This window comes from Schistocerca piceifrons, chromosome X, assembly GCF_021461385.2.
Source record: "Schistocerca piceifrons isolate TAMUIC-IGC-003096 chromosome X, iqSchPice1.1, whole genome shotgun sequence".
NCBI lineage: Eukaryota > Metazoa > Arthropoda > Insecta > Orthoptera > Acrididae > Schistocerca > Schistocerca piceifrons.
In genome coordinates, this window is record NC_060149.1 from 351,380,637 (window position 1) to 351,404,174 (window position 23,538).

A 23,538-nucleotide genomic window follows, 5' to 3' on the forward strand; every position below is an offset into this window, starting at 1 on the left:
TACGGAAAACATAAATCTGGATGGCCAGAGTGCGAAAGTCATGTATAATCTTAACTGAATGTTTGTCTATTTCATTTTCTGCAGTCAAATTTCTTTTGTGTTGTAGATATGTGTGTTAATAAGACTCAGGTATATTCCTTTATCAGGCGCTTGTGATTACATCAATAACATAGCACCATTTATGAGAAACATGTCATCAGTACACCTCTGTCGAAAACGGAACGCCTTTACTATAGCAGCCAGTTTATGGACATGATAGTTACAGCTTCGGGCATATACTTATATTGCGTTAGACTTTTACTCACAAATAAACCAAACCGCACACAAGTTTACAGACACTCGCTCCACAAACGACTGAACAACGTGTTATAGGAGACAAGCTTTCCATATCATAATGGATAAGCGAAAGGATATTGAGTTCCCAATGGCCTCCACGTACCTGTAGCGCCTTTTGATTATTCCGAGTTAGAGTAGTGCACAAAAGCAACAATATTAAATTACAGATTCTGAGACAGCTTGCGATGGTCTAGTAAAGACACATCAACTGCTGCATACTTAGTACATTTGCAACATATTCCTAATAATAAACTGCTGCCGTGACATCTACATCCTCACATAATTTTTTTAATTTAACAAATTTTAAATCTTAGTGGCACATTAAATTTATATTTCAAGTGAGACTAACTACATCCCTGGTCTTGTCTATGGAAACCTTCCAATCGAAGGCTCTAACCGAGCTCCATCGCAAACTGAAAACTTCAATTTGTTGTTTTATGGCACGATACCTACGACTGACGCCTTAAAGAGAAAGGTTAAGGTTATGACTGGCGTACGATCTCTCCCTGGATAGCACTAGCAGCGTATTAGCGACGGATACGTTGGGTTTGATTTTATCAACGAATTAAAACTTAGGAGTTATGCATTCAGCTGAGCGTCCAAACACGCCGCACCAACAGAATAAGTTTACTTTCGACTTACATTCTACAATTCCGAAATGTTATACGAAATCTCTGGAACTGTTTCCACTATCCTTAAACATTGTTTTGAGCTGCCCTGTTCATAACAGTTTGCTCGATGGAACTCGAACTCTCGACGTTTTAATTTGAAAATTTGTCTACTTTGCGTTATATCAAGCTAAATTGTGAAGTACAGGAAACACTGAAACAAGCAGTAAGAAATAAAGGCAGTGAAACACGACACGAAATGTAGGGAATAAAAGACGAGAACAGTTATGGACAGAGTTTAAGGAGAATATGGTTTGCGTTTAACATCCTTCTGGGACTTATCTTAATAAAAATGGAGGATTAATTCGGTTGCACAAGATTGGGGGATGATGTCAAGCCTATGGTTGAAGTAAACATTCCGGTATTGGCTTCATGTGATTTAGGAAGACCACAGGAAAATCTAAGTAAAGAGTTCAGTGCATGAATCTGAAGCCTACTCTTCGCGAATAAAAATCCAGATTTTTCAGCACTACAAGCCAGTCTCGCTCGGTCCAGTCAGCAAGTCCTTGAGCAGACGATTCGTCAGATTGCGGAGCTTTCCACTTAACGATTGTACCATCCAAAACGCATCGAAGCATACCACAGTGGCAAGTCAAGTCAATGAAAAAGCAGTATGAGACACCCATCGTGAACAGTTGGAAGTTTAATGAATGTGTTGATAGCTTCAGATCTGAAAAAATTCAACGAACGAATACGGCCCCGATCACTCATTAGTGCAACACTTTGTGAGGAACAAGAAAGAGATGGGAGTCGTGATTAGGAAAGATAGCCGATACACGTCAATCCTAATGGAGTCAACCGTGAAGTTTCCACAAACGATAGTGCGTAGTGACTTAGGGTGCCCCGGAATTCACACATTACGACCAACTTGTAAGTGTTCCGAACCAGTTCATTTGGAGCTACAAAAAAGATTCTTGTACTATGAGAAACTGAAACATAAAATCACATGTAAGATGATCAAGGGTATGGAGTAGAAACATCTTTTGTGTGCAGAGTACGAGAAATTCAGACCAACCGTCTGATAAAAGCTTATACCAAATCATCTTTGGAATTGCTAAAGCCCAGTTCTAAGAGGGTTTCAGCCACATACAGAACTTGATCTGGGAACAACGACTTTTAGTTTGATGTAAGACGAATTAAAAATGTAATTCTCAATTAGAGGCGGATTCCGGCCAAGAGCGTTCTTCAATGTATGGCGACTTGCAGCCACAGCAGTTGCAGAGACAGATGCTGTGTAAGGTACATATTACTCCGTGTCGTAATGCCATTATAACATGGCCGGTTCCTTCGAGGAGACCCTAACATAACGAAACGTTACGTTTGAATCGTTCAGCTGGTCACACATAGATTTACCAGCAAGAAAACGTTTGTTTTTGGAAATAACAAAGAAAATCATTGAATGACGAAAACTCATTACAGTGGAAGAAGACTAAATTGGTAAGTGATGTATTTCATCTTGAACAATAAAAACAGAAGCGATAAATCTTAATTGCTCTTATTCTCTGATTTTTCCGTACAGTTACTTAAGGTGTGTAAACCTTGTCTATATGATCAAAGAGCCTGTCGGATACTGCTCCAACTGCAATGTGTCCGTAAGCCTAAATTTTATTGGCTGGCTAGCCCAATAATTTTATCTAGCCACATTCTGTCTTATTTTGTGACCATAAAAATTTTCACAAAATATTTTGCTCTATGTATCATGAATTTATTACTTTAAATCTGCCCTTGCTATTCACTCTAGTCACTCTCCGCAACTATTAAAAATCCCTTCCAGATTTGATTAACTGTATTTTTTGCCCAAGTTTTTCAGTAATCTGATATCATTATTTCCGTTAATGGATAAAATGCTGTATTCGTAGGCAGCAAACTATATGGTGCTCTTGACAGAAAACCAGATTTTCAGTGTGATCTATTTTTCACATTGTCCGATTAAAGCCTTTGTTAGTAGCTGCAGCATGTGTGTAAATATTAAATAGCCCTACAATCCCACCTCTTCAACAAAATATGAAACCATCTGAAGAACATGATTTTTTTTCGTGTCCATGTTTCTTGTCATTTATTTGTCGTTCCGTATCGATTCTAGGATTCTGACCCTATGTCCGGGAATGGGTGACCTGTCCTCCAATATTTATCAGGTCTTCTCATTTCTGAACTCTTCATTTACTACTATCACATTTTCTACTCCAAAATTAATACAGTGACCTGTTTTTTGTAGCCTCTTCAATTCGGGCAGCATATGAAGTTGTAGACTCTTTTAATACTACGGGTCTTTACCCACTTCATACAATTAATCAGTTAGTTGGTACTGCTAAAATGTAATTGATTTTTTCACATTCCGCAAATTTTCAGCGGAAGGCAGGATTATTTGTCGTAGTTAAGAAACATCGCCTTAAAGCGAGCTTTATATCCATCATCTGTGTTACATTACGTTTTTGGTTGCATGTGTTTATAGACTAAAAGAAACCCAAAAAAGTTTATTGACCACCGCAATGATCCAAAGGCTTACCGTAAATTTTTGTACGTCATTTTGGTGGGTTATACACGGCGACTTCTGATTGGCTCGTGTGTTTACCGTTCTCCGCACATCTTCCTTGTTCTCGGGAGCATAACGGAAATGTTCTATGCTCCATCTGTTTAATAGACACTGGGATCCATAATTCCTGTTTTCATGAGTAATTTAAGCAGAACTAAATGGTCTCAATGAATCTGTTTCTCATATACGAGGGTTGGAACTTTTATAGTGGCAACTCTTTATTTACAGCTCTTAGAAAATAGATACGCGTTTCAAAGTTTTACTGACCTTCAGAGTAGTCACCAGCATTGTGTATAACCCGTTGCTAGCGATGCTGAAGTCGTAGGATACTCTTAGCAGTGCCAGTTGTGTTGACAGTTCGAGCGGCGCGGTCTATTGCCCGACAAATTTGTAGCAGTTCTGAAGCGAATGCCGTGAAGCGTTTCCTTCAGTTTAGAAATCGAGTAGAACTCACTATGGCTTAGGTCGGGGGAGTGCAGCAGGTGGTATAGCACGTAGCGGCCCCATCAGTCGAACAAATCAGTAACAGCTTATACTGTACGTGCTTCAGCATTGTCCTGCAAAATGATGGTCAGGTCCCGCAGACAGTGTCATCACTTCTGTCTCTAAGCTGGTCGTAGGGTGTGTTCCAAAAATGAACAGCATAGAGACAGAGGTGATGACACTTTCTGCAGAACCTGACCATCACTTTGCAGGACAATGCTCAAGCACGTATAGTGCAAGCTGTTACTGATTTGTTTGACTCATGGGGTGCTAAGTGCTATACCACCTACTGCACTCTCCTCACTTAAGCCCTCGTAAGTTCAACTCGAATTCTAAACTGAAGGAAATACTTCACGGCATTCGCTTCAGAACTGCTACAAATTCGTCGGGCAATAGACCGCGTCGCTAGAACTGTCAACACAACTGGCACTTGAAAGAGTATCCTACGACTTCCACATCGCTGGTAACGGGTTATTCACAATGCTGCTGACTACTTTGAAGGCCAGTAAAACTTTGAAACACGTACATATTTTTTACGAGCTGTAAATAAATAGTTGCCGCTATTGAAGTTCCAAACCTCGTAATTTATGTTACTGTCTAATGCGTACCTTATCATGATCATTAATATACATTCAGGCTTTCATTCGCAAAGCTATAAACTCACCTTCTTCCGTTTCACTGAACATACTTTTAAGCGCATCTATTGATGGTTCTCATATCTTATTTACCATGTAGTCATTTCCATTCTTGTACTAATATTCTTTCCGCATATGTTTCACTCTAGGATGGAACTAATTCACTTAGATGAACTATAGCACGTCCTGATGCCTACGGGTAGGCACTTTTCTTATGATCCGTATGTGTATCTGGCGCTGGGTGGATTGCACCGTTTATCGGGTAGTAGCTGCGGGCTAAGACATCAGTATACACAAAGATGCCGCTTGACGATAAGATATTTAATACAGCCTCGCGCTTCACCGCCTCGCCTCTAAGACATTTAATAGGCTCAAGCAGATTGTTGAATATATGTGTATCCACGAATCTGACCCCGTGAAGTCTTTGCGTTTGGTACGATTACTATGCTGTTGCTGTTCTTTATTTTTTGAGAAAAGATAAATCTTGGTAACAACAAAGAACACAAGATACAATTCTTTTAACACCCTTTTGTATTCTTTTTATAAGGCTCTTTCTTGATTCTAGGCAGTGTCTCTTCCAACTACGACTGTGATGTATCTTTAGTCTCAAAAACGTAACGCTTTCTACTTCTTGTATTTCACTGTTCGCCGTAAACAGTATTTATGTCTTGTGGAGTTCTATGAGGAGTGCTGAAATGTATGTACTAAGACTTTCTAAAAGGTAGCGGTAATCCATTTGCCTTGAAACATTTGTAGATTTTTCAAATAATTAATTAGCTGCTCTTTCATTTATTCCTATGCTTATATCATGTGAAAAAGAGAAAAAAATTTCATCTCATGACAATTTCAACTGGGATATCTTTTGTGTGCATGGACAACAGAGGAAAAAACAGAATCTTGTGGTATAATATGTCTGATTGCTTGAAATTATGAGTACATATTATTATGGGATCGACACAGAACTGATACACATAGCTTTCTATCAAGCTGGTAGGTTAAAACCATTAACTTTGTACGTCGACTGTTAAAAAATATTTTAATTTTTGTATATTCCTGTTATGGTTCATACAATCACAAGCCACAGACAAGTCACAAAATATTCCAAATGACAATAGTAACTAATTTATTGACTTCAGTATATAATCTGTCACGTTAAATAGATCATGTCCAGTTGGCAGCCTTTATTGGAATCCAAACTGTTTACTTCTGAGTATGTCATTTGATACTAAGTGTCTATATAATCTATTGTCCATTATCCTTGCAAAAATTTTTCAAAACAGTGTTAATAGTTAGTAGGGTCGATAACTCTCCATAAGCTTTTAGTCTTTTTGTTCGTTGAGTGGCTTCACATCATATTTAAATCTGTCTGGAACACTATGTGTTATCTACTAAGAAAGTGTTGAAACCGATACTATCTGTTCCTGACAGAAAAAAATTTCTCAAAAGTGCGTGCAATACGGGGGCTATCAATGATAAATTCACTGTCTTCCTTTAAAAAGATATATTTTCCGAGTTCGTTTTCCCTATATCACTTGTTTCCTAGGTAACAAATACTTCTTATCCTGTTGTTGAAGAAGTTTATTTTTTATTGACTTCACAATTATTAACCCTCCCAATTCTAAGGGGAGTTTGGGGTACTTTATGCCCAACTTTCTAAAATTTTATAATCTAGTCAGTTACTTTATGTTCTAAAAGTTTGAAGAAAGATATTTATTGTTTTTAACGACTTCTTCTACAAAATTCCACAAATGTTTTAAATTTTTCAAGTAAACGTAAGCAAAAAATTTAATTTACGTAGTAGATGTCACTTTGCACAAAGAATGCCACATTCAACATTTTCAGGTTCGGACCTTACTTACATATCAAGACCTCTTTAAAAACTATGTTGTGAGTAAAAGTCATCAACAATTAATGAAATTCGCATTATTTAAATACTATTTGCCGTCGACATAAGTAACTCCAGCTTTATAGTACACGTTATTGAAAATGCGTTGATGTTGCTAAGAGTGTGCTAAAAGATATTATCACGTTCTGGACCCTACTTACATATCAGTGCCTCTTTTAGAAGTCCGTAGTTAATGTAAGTCAATAGCAATTAACGATTTTTTTTACTTTTTTAGGGTAGGCATAAAGTACCCCTCCTCCCCCTTGGTAATGCGCGTTATGAAAAAGGCGTTGATATTGCTAGAGCTAAGATGCTATAAAAACTGTTTCGACTTTTACAGTGTAGTTGTAACATGATTTAACCGTGTCATCATCTGTACCCCTTAACGTAAGTGTAGGTTTCTCTTAATTTTTCATGATATTATAATTCCATTCATAACATGAGGATGAAGAGCTTTTAATCCACTTACACAGATAAATTTATTAGTACAACAGTTTTCGAAATAATTTATAATTACTTTAGACAATTTGTTATAGTTTTCAAGAACACTAAGTGTTTTTTGTACGTATTTCCAAATCTTTTATCTATTAAAAGTACACTGAAAATAAACTATTGTGATCTGAAAGACCATGAACTATAGGATTACACCATAATATTGCATTATCGAAGCTACTGTAAAAATCTGCTCTTGTTGCAAATAGTGTGTGGGGTGTTCGATTATCGACGACAATCATTTATAGCTTATTTCTCTTTATAGCAGACTACCAAAATGTTAACTTATCCTATTATCGTTGTTCAGAGCAATAATAATAATTACTCATCTTCTTTTAGGTTTCAAAGAATGTATATATTCCACCACCTGTACTAATTCATTTTCTTCCCGACATGGCCCAATTTTCTTCTGGGGTTCCGAACTTAATCTAACTTTACGTTGTCCTCATTTCAAATCGTTCGTTCTGTATCGGAATGGATGCTCTTACGAACCTGCTTGACAAATCAAAACTGTGCACCAGATACGGACTCAAGTCTGAACCACAGTTTTAATTTTCAGTGCATATTCGTTGATTTAAAGTGAGCGTGATGAGATATCTTTCCACACTATTCTTATGGCTTCATCCTCTTAGGGGACACGACGTATTAACTACTATAACATTTTATTATTAATTCCGAAATTCTATATACATGCGTTAAAAGTGTGTGGCAGTATATATATTAACAGATTTTAGCCCCCAAAATTACATATGAATGACAAATCTTCGAAAACATTTTCACGGAAGTGTATACATAAGCGTCGAAGAAAAAAAAAAGGGAAAGGCATGTAGCTTCGCACTAATGATCTTACTTAACGGTATGTTACGTTCTGCAGGGGGAAGCCGAAGGCTTCGATCGAAACTACGCAGAAGCTCAGCTTCCGGGAAAGGATGTCATTACTTGCGCTAAGAGTTAGGCATCCGCACTACCTCAAGAAAGAGTTACGTAAGTTCCTGTTGAAGGTATCTACGACGAGCAGCGTAATACCGCGTCACTCCTGCCAGGATTAACTGATTGCACTACTGCATGCACCTTTCAGTTAACAAAGTCTATCGGAAAAGAGTTTAATCTGTACAGATCTCCTAAGCATATACAAGAGGCGCAAAATGACGCATTGAACAACATTTTTACAATTAGTACTCAAGCTGAGAGCAGTATATCACAATGAACACCTAGTAACACAATGGTGTGCGAAAGTTCCTATTAGTTAGTTAGTTGGTTGCGTGTTCCATTGATCAATCGCACGGTACGGTAGCCGTTATGATGTGGAACGTGTCAAGTGCACAAGAAATACACATATGAAACAAATATTTTTAATATATATGTTGTCGTTGTGGTCTTCAGTCCTGAGACTGGTTTGATACAGCTCTCCATGCTACTCTATCCTGTGCAAGCTTCTTCATCTCCCAGTACCTACTGCAACCTACATCCTTCTGAATCTGCTTAGTGTATTCATCTCTTGGTCTCCCTCTACGATTTTTACCCTCCATGATGCCCTCCAATGCTAAATTTGTGATCCCTTGATGCCTCAAAACATGTCCTACCAACCGATCCCTTCTTCTAGTCAAGTTGTGCCACAAACTTCTCTTCTCCCCAATCCTATTCAATACCTCCTCATTATTTAGGTGATCTACCCACCTTATCTTCAGCATTCATATACACTCCTGGAAATTGAAATAAGAACACCGTGAATTCATTGTCCCAGGAAGGGGAAACTTTATTGACACATTCCTGGGGTCAGATACATCACATGATCACACTGACAGAACCACAGGCACATAGACACAGGCAACAGAGCATGCACAATGTCGGCACTAGTACAGTGTATATCCACCTTTCGCAGCAATGCAGGCTGCTATTCTCCCATGGAGACGATCGTAGAGATGCTGGATGTAGTCCTGTGGAACGGCTTGCCATGCCATTTCCACCTGGCGCCTCAGTTGGACCAGCGTTCGTGCTGGACGTGCAGACCGCGTGAGACGACGCTTCATCCAGTCCCAAACATGCTCAATGGGGGACAGATCCGGAGATCTTGCTGGCCAGGGTAGCTGACTTACACCTTCTAGAGCACGCTGGGTGGCACGGGATACATGCGGACGTGCATTGTCCTGTTGGAACAGCAAGTTCCCTTGCCGGTCTAGGAATGGTAGAACGATGGGTTCGATGACGGTTTGGATGTACCGTGCACTATTCAGTGTCCCCTCGACGGTCACCAGTGGTGTACGGCCAGTGTAGGAGATCGCTCCCCACACCATGATGCCGGGTGTTGGCCCTGTGTGCCTCGGTCGTATGCAGTCCTGATTGTGGCGCTCACCTGCACGGCGCCAAACACGCATACGACCATCATTGGCACCAAGGCAGAAGCGACTCTCATCGCTGAAGACGACACGTCTCCATTCGTCCCTCCATTCACGCCTGTCGCGACACCACTGGAGGCGGGCTGCACGATGTTGGGGCGTGAGCGGAAGACGGCCTAACGGTGTGCGGGACCGTAGCCCAGCTTCATGGAGACGGTTGCGAATGGTCCTCGCCGATACCCCAGGAGCAACAGTGTCCCTAAATTGCTGGGAAGTGGCGGTGCGGTCCCCTACGGCACTGTGTAGGATCCTACGGTCTTGGCGTGCATCCGTGCGTCGCTGCGGTCCGGTCCCAGGTCGACGGGCACGTGCACCTTCCGCCGACCACTGGCGACAACATCGATGTACTGTGGAGACCTCACGCCCCACGTGTTGAGCAATTCGGCGGTACGTCCACCCGGCCTCCCGCATGCCCACTATACGCCCTCGCTCAAAGTCCGTCAACTGCACATACGGTTCACGTCCACGCTGTCGCGGGATGCTACCAGTGTTAAAGACTGCGATGGAGCTCCGTATGCCACGGCAAACTGGCTGACACTGACGGCGGTGGTGCACAAATGCTGCGCAGCTAGCGCCATTCGACGGCCAACACCGCGGTTCCTGGTGTGTCCGCTGTGCCGTGCGTGTGATCATTGCTTGTACAGCCCTCTCGCAGTGTCCGGAGCAAGTATGGTGGGTCTGACACACCGGTGTCAATGTGTTCTTTTTTCCATTTCCAGGAGTGTGTATATATATATATATATATTACAGTACAGAGTTAAAAATTAATATTTCTGTTATTTACCCCATTCCCTTAAATAGCACAAAATGCATATACTATATTTATAGATTTATTTATTCATATTCTATGGTATAGAAGGAGTTGTCAAGAAGATATGATTTCAATTTATTTTTGAAGCTATTACTGTTGTCTGTCAGACACCTTGCTTCATCTGGTAATTTGTCGAAAATTTTTATAGCAGCATATTTTATCCCTTTCTCTGCCAGAGATAGGTTGAGCAAAGGATAGTGTAAGTCTTTCTTTTTTGTGGTATTATAATCATGAATATCACTGTTGTTTCTAAACTGGTCCATGTTGTTGAGAACAAATTTCATTAGTGAGTAGATGTATTGTGAGGCTGTTATAACAATTTCCAATCTTTTAAAAAGATGCCTACAGATGTACGACTATGAACCCCACACATTATTCTAAACACTTTCTTTTGAGCAGTGAATACTTTTTGTCTAAATGTTGAGTTACTCCAAAATATTATTCAGTATGAGAGTGAAAGTATGCAAAATATGTTAGCTTACTAATTTCTATATCTTCAAAATTGGCAATTATTCTGATCGCAAAAGTTGCTGAACCTAGTCGCTTTAGGAGATCCAAAGTATGAATTTTCCAATTAACATTCTCATCTATATGTACACCCAAAAACTTAGTATGCTCTACCCTGTCTACTGACTTCTGTTGATGTGTTATATTTATTGAAGGAACTGTACTTTTCGCAGCAGAAAAATGGATGTACTGTGTTTTTTCAAAGTTTAGAGCAAGCCCATTTGCACAAAACCAATTAATGACTTTTCCAAAGACCTTTTTCTTTATCATTTTCAATTGGACTTCCTTTTACTGGATTGATAATGATGCTTGTATCATCAGCAAACAGTGTCAGTTTAGCTTCCTGTTTCAGATAGGAAGGGAGGTCGTTTACATATATCAAGAACAGAAGGGGACCCATGATTGAACCCTGTGGAACACCTAATGTAATTTCACCCCAATTAGATGAAGTGGCAAACTTATTTAAATCACTTGACTCATATAAGGAAATTTTTTGCTTCCTGTTCTGTAGGTACGACTTAAACCACTCATATGCTATTCCATTTATACCATAGAATTGTAATTTCTGTAACATAATGCCATGGTTCACACAATCAAATGCTTTGGACAAGTCATGATGTCGAAAGGCGTAATGTTGCGTTGGCGTACTCACCTCCAGATTTTTGGAGACGGTACAATCACCAGTCTGTGTTATTGGGACCCTGTACTCCTTCGCCATGTGCGTCACTTCAGTGGTGCATTCGCCCCTGACGTAATTTTTATAGATGAAATGCGAGATCACATCGAACAGTGCAGGTTGAGGAGCCTGCTTTCGGAGCAACACCACGACCACCGGGTAGTCAGCTTCAGTACGCAGGCGCGTCTTCTACCATAGACCGTTACGAGCATCGCAAGTGCATCGCATGTTACGTACTGCTAACGAACAATTTGTTGACATGCCGGTCACTAGCAGTTGCCACCAGTGGTGCCTGTTACGTTAAACATCGCCCACGGCAGCAACTGTGACTCTGCAATCAAGAGGGACTAGTTTGCATCCGTGGTCCACTTTACCCGTTCCCACCAAGCGCTTGTGGATATCCCTCCACATGCTGCGTATTTAAATCACTGCTCAGCCTCCAGCACTCAGTCCTTCATTCACCTCCGGGCTTTTCGCTGACCCATCTATCGTAGCCATGCCAAGGGAACCGCGTCTACAACCGCATCGTGACATCGTGCCAGCAGCCCCCAGGGATATAATTTAGCTAGTGAAACGCTGTAACCTAAGATAAATCTTTATAAATTATGTTATTTATATTATTTTTTAAAAAAAGCATTAACAAGTGAAAAACAATAATATTATAACAATGAGAAGCCTTTGCTGTTAGATTTAGAAGCATCCGACCAACCTTACATTTCAAGGCGGTGGGTTACTCTGTACTGCTATGAAATAAATAGTGAATCTGTGTCTATTTGTGAACGTCGTGACTAACGTCTCTTGATTGTGTAATCCTTATATTAAATGAGGACAATTATTTAGGTATGTCGTTTCAAATCTTCATAGTATCGGACTTAACTTGCTAAATAAAGTGTACTAGCATGCCACCCGGGACTCATAATTCATGAATCATCAGTTATATTGCGTGCTGCCTTACAAAAAAAGGACGTATGACATACTGTAGCAGTTCTTTCTATATATGGTCAAATTTTCATAGAGCTATGTTAGGTTTGTGCTCCAGTGTAGTATAATACATGTGCTCGAAATTCCGACCTGCCGTCTGCTGTACGAAGATCCTTCGTGTAGCTGAATGGCGTTGCGTAAGTTAAACTCTTTCGCGGCGCAAATAATATACTATGATGCCAAAAGACACCATCGGACGCTCTTTGCGCAGTTTCAGTATAGGCATCACATGGTATTAGGGCAACACAATGCGTCAACGTCATACACGTTTACCCATCGCAATTACTCAATGTGGAGAACTGAGTGAATTATATTTTTAAACCATGGACATGTCGTGTACATCATTTTAAACTCCAAAGTCTACCAGATGATGAAATACATTGTCGGAAGTAGTTGCAGTGTAATGAAGATTTGCATATTTGTGATATATACAAACAACAAAGTTATTCGCCGTTCACCTACATCGTTTTCTTTTCTTTCAGTACCCTGCAGAAGACCTGTACCCTACCGCTACCAGAATTGTTTCGGAATGGTTTGGGAAGTACTCAGTCGACATGAGGGCGCTTGTGTGGGCCACACGTCAATCCCACTGAGCACAGATGGAACGTCATGCACGGCTCTGACCAAGGTCTGGCCCATTCTCGTGTGTTGCGAGAGACAGTTGAGTGGCGATGGATCTGGGTGACTTCCAGGCACTTTCTGCGTCCCGGGGCGTATGTGCTATTATGCGTTGCTATCGACATCTGGGTAAATGGGGATGCTAAAAAGTAGTAGGAGTTGCCCTTGATCCAGTTGCTCATCAGTGTATACGCAAATTTGTAATAGAATGATTCTTTGACTCACACACCAGTTATGTGACAGGGTCTTTGGATGAGAGAGTCGGAGTCACGGAAGTGAGTTCTTGTGGGTACCGATGGTCCGACAGAAGACTGACACGTCAATCAGTAAGACAGATCAGAGAAGAATGGTCATATGCTATGTTTTGGATGTTCTCACAACGAAGTATGAGATGAGGAGTTGTCCTGTTGGAATATAGTCTCGCGGGTACATTGAATGTATTGTATAACTTGGACCCATGCAGTTTTCCAGACATAGCAGTTACTTTTTAAAACATCCACTGTTTGAAATAACCAGAATTCATTAAGAAAGTCTGTAGTCACATAATGTGTATGAGGTTTCATTTTGATTACAGATGAGGGACCTCCCAAAAAACAGGATCTACTGATATGTCACCACTGGTTTAATTCGCAGGCTGATCGTAGCAAACACAAGTGCTGAGTGTTTAGCTTGCAACAGGCACTATGTTATACATCACGAGTTGATTGTGATCGGTGAGTATGTCAGTTATAACTATGGTACCTCAAACAGCTACAATTGCGCCTGAAAAGAATTGATGCCAATCGATAATTTTCCTTCGATACACTCCTAGCAATGCATTCAAATAAAACAACACGCAACCTTTCAGATACGTGTATAATCCTGTGTCAGTCGGGGCACAAGAAAGTCAGACTTCTCTTGACTACCGATTTTCGAAATGCATCGCTAACGAGATTGGCGTACAGTTGATATACAATACCCCATACACATTTACTAGAACTCAAAGCAAATGAAGCCTCAGTGTGGATCAAATCGTGAACGCAGGTAATACCCTACGTAAATTGTAGACGTATCTGATTCCATTTAATGCGAACAGAAGGTCTTTTTTTTAGATCATGTTAACTCCACAAAACATTTTTGGTAAGGCTTTACCGCATAACTAGAAGCCATAATTCCAAAACTGACTGAATTCTTGAACTCACTGCTGAACCTAGTAGCGGTGTATGACACTCCGCTGTTTTCTACTGGGTAAGTCAAAGTGGAGGTGGTTTGGTATTGTGTTTCTTTGACGTGTGCATGCAATATTTGTGTAGCTGTATTGTGTGGATGACTAATTACTCTTTATATCGTTTAGTGTTGTAACACATGACAATAGAAATAAAACTAAAGGTATAATGAATCTGAAATCCTGTTGCAATACATATCCTCTTTTTGTCAAATAGCTCCAGCGGAAATGCCGAGCTTAGATCTATCTAACCAGCAGATCACCATTAACAGATCGAGCGAGGTGGCGCGGTAGTTAGCGCACTGGACTCGCATTCGGGAGGACGACGATTTAAAGCCGCGTCCGGCCATCCTGATTTAGGTTTCCCGTGATTTCCCTAAATCGGTTCAGGCAAATACCATTATGGTTTCTTTGAAAGGGCACGGCCGCCTTCCTTCCCCAGCTTCTCCTAATCCTATGGGACCGATGACCTCTCTGTTTGGTCCCATCCCCCGAATCAACCAACCAACCAACAATTAACAGTGTCACATGCTTTTTGTCCACTAGACGCTATTGTGGTTTTGGATTTAACGAACAACAATGACATTCAGTCTTGTGATTATCAACTGCACATCACCTTATCACCCTGCTGCCCTCCTCCCCCCCCCCCCCCCGTTCCCCAAATCATGAATACTGCTTTCGCCACTAGATTTCGAACTGGCAGTCTCTGGGTAAAGGCCACCCACCGCTTTGGCGTGCCCGGCAACCTCCGTTATTCACGCGAATAATCTGGTAGTCACACCTGCCAATAGTATCTTTCTGGCAAGTTATTACCTACCTACAATTCTTTTGTCCATCAATAAACAAAAAAATTTATTTTCGGTGTGCTAACTTCTCTTGTGCTTTCCAAAGAAACTGCAGCCAATGTATTTAACTAAAACGTATATACAGGGTGTTCAGCGAAGGAGTCTTTGATTTCAAAATTAAATTTCTAGAAAACTAATGTCGATAGCCGCGTGCAACAAAAGCTACGTTTATAGCGAAAGCTGTAAGAATTTTATTCAGAAGTTTCGAAATAGTTCGAACTCTACTAACAGTTAACGATGTACGCTGTGCAGTTCGTACAGTATCAGCGTGCATAATTAAATTCGTTCTCTGCCAGCGTTCTTTGCAGCCACATCACAATCTTTTCGAAATGATCACCACTCGCAGTACGGAGGTGGCGCAAATGAAAAATGAAATTTGTTTGCCATCACATCCTATAGTGTATCAACGGAAATGGATTCAGATGCCACACGGATCGTCGATTCAAGCTCGTTCAGTACGATGGGGTGGTGACGGTAACAATGCCTTTCTTGCACCACAAAAAGTAGTCATTGGGAATTATATCTGGCAAACGTTTACACCAATCCATTCCTGTACCAGTAAATTTGCAATAATCCAACGCAATGTCTCTATTTCCTAAGTGTTCATCAAGCAACAGAAGCTCCTGTTCGGTGCGATGTGTTCTGGCCCCATCCTGTATGAACTACGAGGTGCATGGTCGATCCTCCAATACTAGTAGTGTGGCGAGAACCCTCTCATGAAAAAAGGGCCAGTAATGCCTCTGCTGCACATCACAGCCCAAACAGTAATTTTAGGAGAATAGACTACAGTGATTTCGCTTCACTTAAATGGGGATTATCGGAATGCCAAAATCGCCAGTTTTGACTTACTCAAACTCCGTTAGGTGGAGCTATGCATTTGTGAAGCATGTCCAGCCAACATCAAATCCTTCATTATCAATCATTGTGAGAATCTAGTTCGCAAAGTCAGGCCTCTGTCATACATCTCATCCAAGTATAGCACGGTGGCTCCGGATTTTGCATGGAAACGTGTCAACGCTCTGCCTCAGTATTTTCTGCTTGTTGGAGAGCTTCAGACCAGTCTCTGCTTCAGTTACCATGACGGATTTCTTTGGATTTTGCTGAAGAATTCCACAAATCGTGGCGACATTTTTCAGGAGCAACTACGGTTTGCATAGGCAGGAGCAACTACGGCATGGAGCCAATATTCCCCACTAGATCATCAGCCACGCTGCCTGTCCGTTGGCATTTGGCGAGGAGCTAGCAAATGGTTTTCGCATTGGGTCCTTTTGGCTCATCAAACTGTGTCTGAAAAACTGCGCCTTGTTGCCATAAGACTGTGTTATAATATGTGGTATTGCTGTACTGGAAAAACACATTGTTCAATGGGACACACGATTTCAACCTCTTCCTTCCGTACGCTAACCCCCTTTCACGTTTCAGCTGTGAAACTGATGGCTCTCCACAGGGAACTTAATTGCCCCTCCGACGTGTGTGGAAGTTTGCAGCAAGTTCATGCTTTACCTCCCATGATTGTTGAGTGTCGAGCGTGTGCATTCTTGACAGTCTTCTCTTTCCTGGAGCAGTTCGTCTGTGCTAGCTACGTAGCGAGCAGATGTGGCCATCTTGTGGTGACGCTGCGCGGCAGCTTGCGGCCCAGTGTCTATACTTTACTGTTGCGGGACCGTCGTGTATTTCCTTAGTAGGTGCGGACGGTCGTCTTGAAACGATCGTAACGTCAAGGAACTGCTACCACATGGTGAAGCGGTGCAACCGGGGAATCACACATTAGGTACAGAGCCAGCCGAAGGGCGCGGTTCTGCACGGTCTGAAGCGTTTTCAGGTGAGTGTTCGCTATGTAGCCCAGACGACGGTATTGTATTCGAGTAGAGGCCACTGCAGCGCCTTGTGCAGGTTAACACCCAGCCGGGACGGAAGCCTGGAGTCTGGATTCGGAAAAGCATTGAGTTTCCTGAGTCTGGTCCTGGCTTTCTCCTTCACCTACTGGACGCGTGGGCCCAAGGGAAGACGGCGGTCGATGGTGAAGCCGAGATAGTGTGCCGTACGACACTAACTTCCACCAACGGGAACAGGCAGCAGACCTGCAAGGATGTTTCGCCTGACAACCAACAGGAAATGCGTTTTAGCACCGCTGAATTGGAGAAGCCACTTAACAACCCAGGTTACAACGGTGACAACGGCGAGCTGCAGCCTTTGGTGTATGACAAGGGCGTTCAAGCTTCTGTCGAAGAGCACCGTAACCTCTGTGTATAGTGCGATGCGCATGCGATCGATCTTAGGGCTTCTGAAGTGTAGTGTGAGTACAGGTGTGGCCACAGAACAGAGCTCTGTGGCACTCTTGCACTGATGCGTCAAACGGGGGATAGTCCGTTTGCAGCTCTCACTTGGAATGTCCGGCCCTTGAGTTTGTAACTGATGAAACGAAGGTGGTGTTGTGCCGGCTACTGTGGGAGTCAGCACCGACACAAACAAGGAAGGAGAGAAGTTGCAATGGCTTGATTTCTAAAAAGAAAAGAAAATTAACTTCTTGTGCCTCCTACGTGCAATTACATATATCCACTACTACTACTCACAGAACGCAGGCTACTTGCCGTCTTTATATAATTCAGCACTGATGCTCTCGAAGACTGTGACCGAATTGGGCCTTACCAGTGATGGGTGTCTGGCTAAATCAGCCTTGACAGGGGTTGCTGAACTCTGTCTTCCTGCCCGCTCTTTACGCTGCCTCGTGGCTCAGCGCCTTCTTGATGCTATTTCGCGGCGCTGCGCTGGTCGGTGTGCATTCGATGCTTTAGGACTGCTCAGGTGTGGCGCCGGTACTCCAAGTTCTAACCGTTTTATCAAGAGGCCACGGTGTCATACACTATCGTAAGCACGCGACACGTCCAGCAACACTGCCCTGAAGTACTGTCGCTGCTGAAGGGCGTCAAACGCTTCTTCCACTTGACAGAGGAGTTGATGAACTGGCGAATGATTCTTGCGAATACCAGATTGTTCCTCGGGAAATAAGTCTTCGGCGTTGACTTGGCGCTGCAGCCACCGGAGATAGACTCTCTCGAACACTCTGGGGACCGCAGGTAAAATACTAATTGGCCGTGGAGCACGTTCCTTCCGCAGCTTCAGTGTCACCACAATATCTGCGTGCTTCCAAGACTGGGAAGTAATTCCTTGAAGATAGTGGCGGGATGAGTAGCAGCCGCTGGCGGTATCTTTTTGAGAAAGGCGTCAGATACATCGTAAGGTGACGCTGCCTTCCTAGATCTGAGGTCGCGAAGGATAGACGTCACCTCCTAGTCTGACGTGTCTTCGATGGCTCCGTCATCATCTCTTACCCGGAAATAGCTTCGAAACCTGTCAGCAATCGAGATGTCATGTGCAGCGTCTACAGGATTCTTCTATTGGAGTGAAAGTGGCTGCAAATACGTCGGCTAATGCCTCCGCTTTTGCGTCCGGTTCATAGACAGGCTGATCGTCAACCATCAGAGTAGTAACGCATTGTGTGCGGAGGATAAAACGCTTCGTTGTTGACAAAGCCATGCCGTCGTCAAGACGGAGAGTGGTGACCTTGTTGCTTCAGTCCTGAGTACGGTGGTTTCCGATGGCTATCTTAATATCACGAAGCATCTAGTTCAGGAGACGCATGGTGGCTGCATGTTTCGTTCTCTACAATTCCCTGTACACCCGATTTTTCTCCGTTATAGGCGCTAGGATGCCCAGCAGCAGCTGACGGGAGCGATGCCGTGCAGTGCGCAGTACAGGCGGTTTTGTTGCGTCAGAGACAGCGAGAGGGAAGTGTTGTACCGCTTCGTCCACGACGTCCGCAGGGCGCGGGGAAGTGGCGAGCGAGTTTGCCAGGGTTTCTTGGGAGCGGTCCCAATTAATGTCAGCGAGCGATATGCCGCTCTCGGGTTGCTACAGGGCGTCCAGATCAACGTCGAACACCTCAGGGCAGTGATCTGATAATAGAGCATTCCGTGTAGTTGCAGTTATCTGGTGTGGAACACCCCTGAAGATGGCGAAGTTGAAGACGTCCTATTGACGGCAGGCAGGGAACACAGTCGAGTCATATGGTCCCACCATAATTGCCTCATGACATTCAGCGAACGTGTGAAGCCACCGTCCTGCGGCAGTGGTTAACCTGGAGTGCCAGGCGATGTGCTTGCAATTGAAATCTCCAGAAATGACGACCTTAACCCTGATGGACAGCAGGGCATTGATGTCCGCTAGTTCCAGAGGACGGGGCAGTGGTCTATACAGTGCGACAAATGTGGTTTTGCCCACCGAGGTGTGGACGACGAGCCGGCAGCGGTGGCCAAGCGGTTCTAGGCGCTTCAGTCCGGAACGGCGCGACCGCTGCGGTCGCAGGCTCGAATCCTGCCTCGGGCATGGATGTGTGTCATGTCCTTAGATTAATTAGGTTTAAGCAGTTCTAAGTTCTAGGGGACTGATGACCTCAGATGTAAAGTCCCGTAGTGCTCACAGCCATTTGAACCATTTTTTGTGGACGACGACGTTGGCCCCCAGAGACGCCATCATTGAGAATTTGACCGAATGATGAGTATTTCAAAAATGGCTCTGAGCACTATGCGACTTAACTTCTGAGGTCATCAGTCCCCTAGAACTTAGAACTACTTAAACCTAACTAACCTAAGGACATGACACACATCCATGCCTGAGGTAGGATTCGAACCTGCGACCGTAGCGGTTGCACGGTTCCAGACTGTAGAGCCAAGAACCACTCTGCCACCACGGCCGGCTGATGAGTATTTCCATTTCGGACACAGTACAGTTCCTCTGTCCGCCATTGGCCGCTCGGATGTCACAACCAAGTTACAGATGTTTCTCGCTGTTTAAAAAAAATGTCAAAAGCTTCTTCACGATGAAACTGAGAGTTCACCAACTTAACTGTACACGGCGTTGGCGTTCTACGCGACGATCGCCAGTCCTCTAACACTTCCCACTATGTGTCTGTGGGTGTTTGGTGTCGGTAGCAGCAGGTGCTGCTATCGGCACTGCAGCGGTGTATTGCTGCAGCGAGACCTCAAATCAACTTCGTCACATGGGACACGAGGGCCACGAGCTCTGTAATTAGGCTGATTAATTTGGCATTTGAAGCTGCAGGCGCAGTCGTGGCTCTTGAACGGGGGACAGCAGCTGCTTCGCTGCTCGACTGATGAAGTAGTCTTCTGCCTGTCGGCAGTACATCGACCTTCGCGACTGCTGGATAAGCAGCCTGGCCGAGACGATGATGTGGCAGAAGCAGGACAACGTTGTTCCACATGTGACTGTTGCGCAAGAGCGCCATCTTCAGACGCAGATAGAGGGGGGAGAAGTCGTCCTGGAGGCTGCCCTAGCGAAGGTGACACCATGTCGCGTCGTTGCTGGTTTCTTCGGACGTAGCCCAGGAATTTGACTACGCTCACGAGCGGTAGCGCGCTTGAAAACGTTGTAGCCGCGGTAGATGGCCACATTATCGCCGCCATAGACCACCTGCATCTTGGTTAATGGGTGTAAGGACGAGTCCAGGAACGTCCAGCATGGTTATTGGCACATTTCACGCACTTCTTTGGCGTTGAACAGTGTCGTATGATGTGATTGATGCCGTGGCAATGGAAACATTACACTGATCCTCTCTTGGACCGGCCGGCCGCGGTGGCCGTGCGGTTCTAGGCGCTCAGTCCGGAACCACGGGACTGCTACGGTCGCAGGTTCGAATCCTGCCTCGGGCATGCATGTGTGTGATGTCCTTAGGTTAGTTAGGTTTAAGTAGTTCTAAGTTCTAGGGGACTGATGACCTCAGATGTTAAGTCCCATAGTGCTCAGAGCCATTTGAACCCCTCTTGGATCGGAGATCTTCAGTCTGCATGGTGACGTCAGCAATACACTTTAGCTGATGCAACTTTCGGTCCTCCACTGTGTCAGAGCAAATGAGCAGGAAGAATGGCATATCTTTTCACGGTTCTGGCACCTTCATCTTCACCGGCTGTACGTCCAGGTCGGCGAGTTCTTGATGCAGATTATTTGTTTCCATGTTGAATGGTACGTCACAGACGACAATCTTTAGGACCTTTGTAGGGAGGAGGCATGTATGTGGAAGGAATGGCGTGCTGCGTGACTCACCAATAATCTTCAGGCGTGCAGAGTGTGACCCTGTACAGGTCATGCCCAGCCACCTATACGTTATTTATAGCCATTGGCCAACTACACAGAAGCTGCTGCAGTCCCTTGTATGCTTACCGGATGGGAGGATGACCGGCGAACGAGTAGCGCAGGAGAATGTAGTAATTCTTTCGGCGCGGCAGTGAGCGCGACAACGTGTCTGTGACGTCAGATGGCAGTGACGTGGTGAGCTGCATTCATCTGACAGTTCTACAGGCCGGAACGAAACCGTCGACGTCAGGAGCGTCAGTCAGTTTCACCATCTTGCCTTTCGGCGAGCTTCGAACGGCGCAGATCGTAACAGGTGCTCTTCTCTTGTTACCTGGACCTTTTCTGCGAGGCTGAGGGGCGGATATACTCTCGTCTTCGGGGAGTGGAACACATAGCGTTGTTGTGACAATGTCCATAGCCGTGTCCACCTGTCCATCCCCGTAGCGTGAATCGTGATCAGTGGGTGGTCAAGTGAGGCCGCCAACGGCGCATGCGCCAGCGGACGGCGACCTGCCACGCCCTCCGCGTAGCTAATTTGCGCGCGCACATCCTCCTCGTGACTGCTCATCCAAGCGAGCCTGATGCCTCTGAGGGGCGGTGCACTACTAATTTAGTTCAAGCACCTGTCAGCGGGCTCATGCGCATGCGCAGGGATGAAATCGCGTATAAGTATAACCTTCTCTCGCGTCTGGCTGCTCGGAGTGTGGCTGTTTGCTGTGTAACTAGTGAGAAGAAGCAGTCAGACTAACCGGAAAACAATTTCTGGCGCTCCCAAGTTGCCAGACTCGCCCATGCGCAGAGCTGTCTTAGGTAGGACAGGGGTAGATTCCACGTTCCCCGTGGTTTGTTTGTTGCGGGTTCTTCAATCTCTTTCGTTACAGCTCCCGTGTTCGACTATCTCATGTTTACGATTCATCGTTAATTGTAAGGTAAGGTAAGCATATTCCTATAAAATCACCTTCACTGGTATAACTGCAGTTGACTGGAACATGGAACTTATCAGTGCTATTTACTCCAGACGTTCAGCAAATCGGAATCGGATTTTCTGTTGAGTGACGAGTAGTTGGATTTGTTGCATCGTACCAGAAGAACGAAAAACGATAATTATTTCGAGAATATGGTGCCACAGTATAGCGACACTGAATTTATGGAACATTTTCGTGTGCAGTGTCACGTGACAGAAGAGTTAAGTGAAAAATTCAGGAACTCTAGCCATTATAGTATCATCCGGGGGCAAACGGGAAGCTGCTTCCACTACTGCGCATTCTCATCTTTCTGTGGTTTGCTGACCACAAAGTGACAAGTTTTAGAGACGTGGCACACAGATTTAGCATAACAGCTGTTGATCCACTACTACGTACAGGTATCCAACTAGAAATGGGACGCGAAGCCTTTAAGTAGAGAAAATACCAAACACGGATTTCTACGTCATCATAATTGCGCATGCGGAGTGATGCCTGTTTTTTTAACGCTTGAAAGTATCTCTCTGGCAATTGCTAAAAAGATTTTTTCTATGTCGAAACTTCTGTATGAAATTCTTACAGCTTACCGTATTGTTGTACTCGTCTATCACCCTTATTGTTCGAGATATTTAACTTCGAAAGCATGGACTCCTTCGTTGGACATCCTGTACTCAAACCATAATTAACGACTGCATTTGAATATGACACAAATCTTCATACCGTGCTAAACATGGGCTGGCACACTGAGGTGACAGAAGTTAAGGGACCTCCTTTTGCCCGACATAGCGCAGCAACTCACCGTGGCATGGACTCAAGTTGTTGGAAGTCGCTGCGGTAATACTGCCATGCTGCCTCTACAGCTGTCCATAATTACGAAAGTTTTTTCGATGCAGGATTTTGTGTACGAACTGACCTCTCGATTGCGTCCGATCAATGTTCGTTGGGTTCATGCCGCGCGATCTCGGCAGGCAAATAATTCACTTGAATTGTCCAGAAAGTCCTTCAAACCAATCGTGAACAACTGTGGCCCTCTGACATGGCACATTGTCGTCCATAAAAATTCCGTCGTTATTTGGGAACGTGAAGTCCATGAACGGTTGCCAATAGTTTCCAGGTATCCGAACATAACAATTCCCAGCTAATGATCGGTTCAGTTGGACCAGAGGACCCAGTCCATCCCACGCAAATGCAGACCACACAATTAAGGAGCCACGACCAGCTTGCACAGTACCTTGTTGACGACTTCGGTCCATGGCTTCGTGGGCCCTGCGCCACACTCGAAAGTTACCATCATCTCTTACCAACTGAAATCGGGACTCATCTGACCCAGGGCCACGGCTTTCCAGTCGTCTAGGG

At 43.9% G+C, this 23,538-nt stretch overlaps 1 protein-coding gene across 1 annotated transcript in view; it reads right to left on the reverse strand.

Moving 5' to 3' along the window:
- Positions 1 to 23,538, reverse strand: part of LOC124722882 (cAMP-regulated phosphoprotein 21) — a 768,630-nt gene that overhangs the window by 511,897 nt on the left and 233,195 nt on the right. The gene's annotated exons all lie outside the window — the stretch shown is intronic.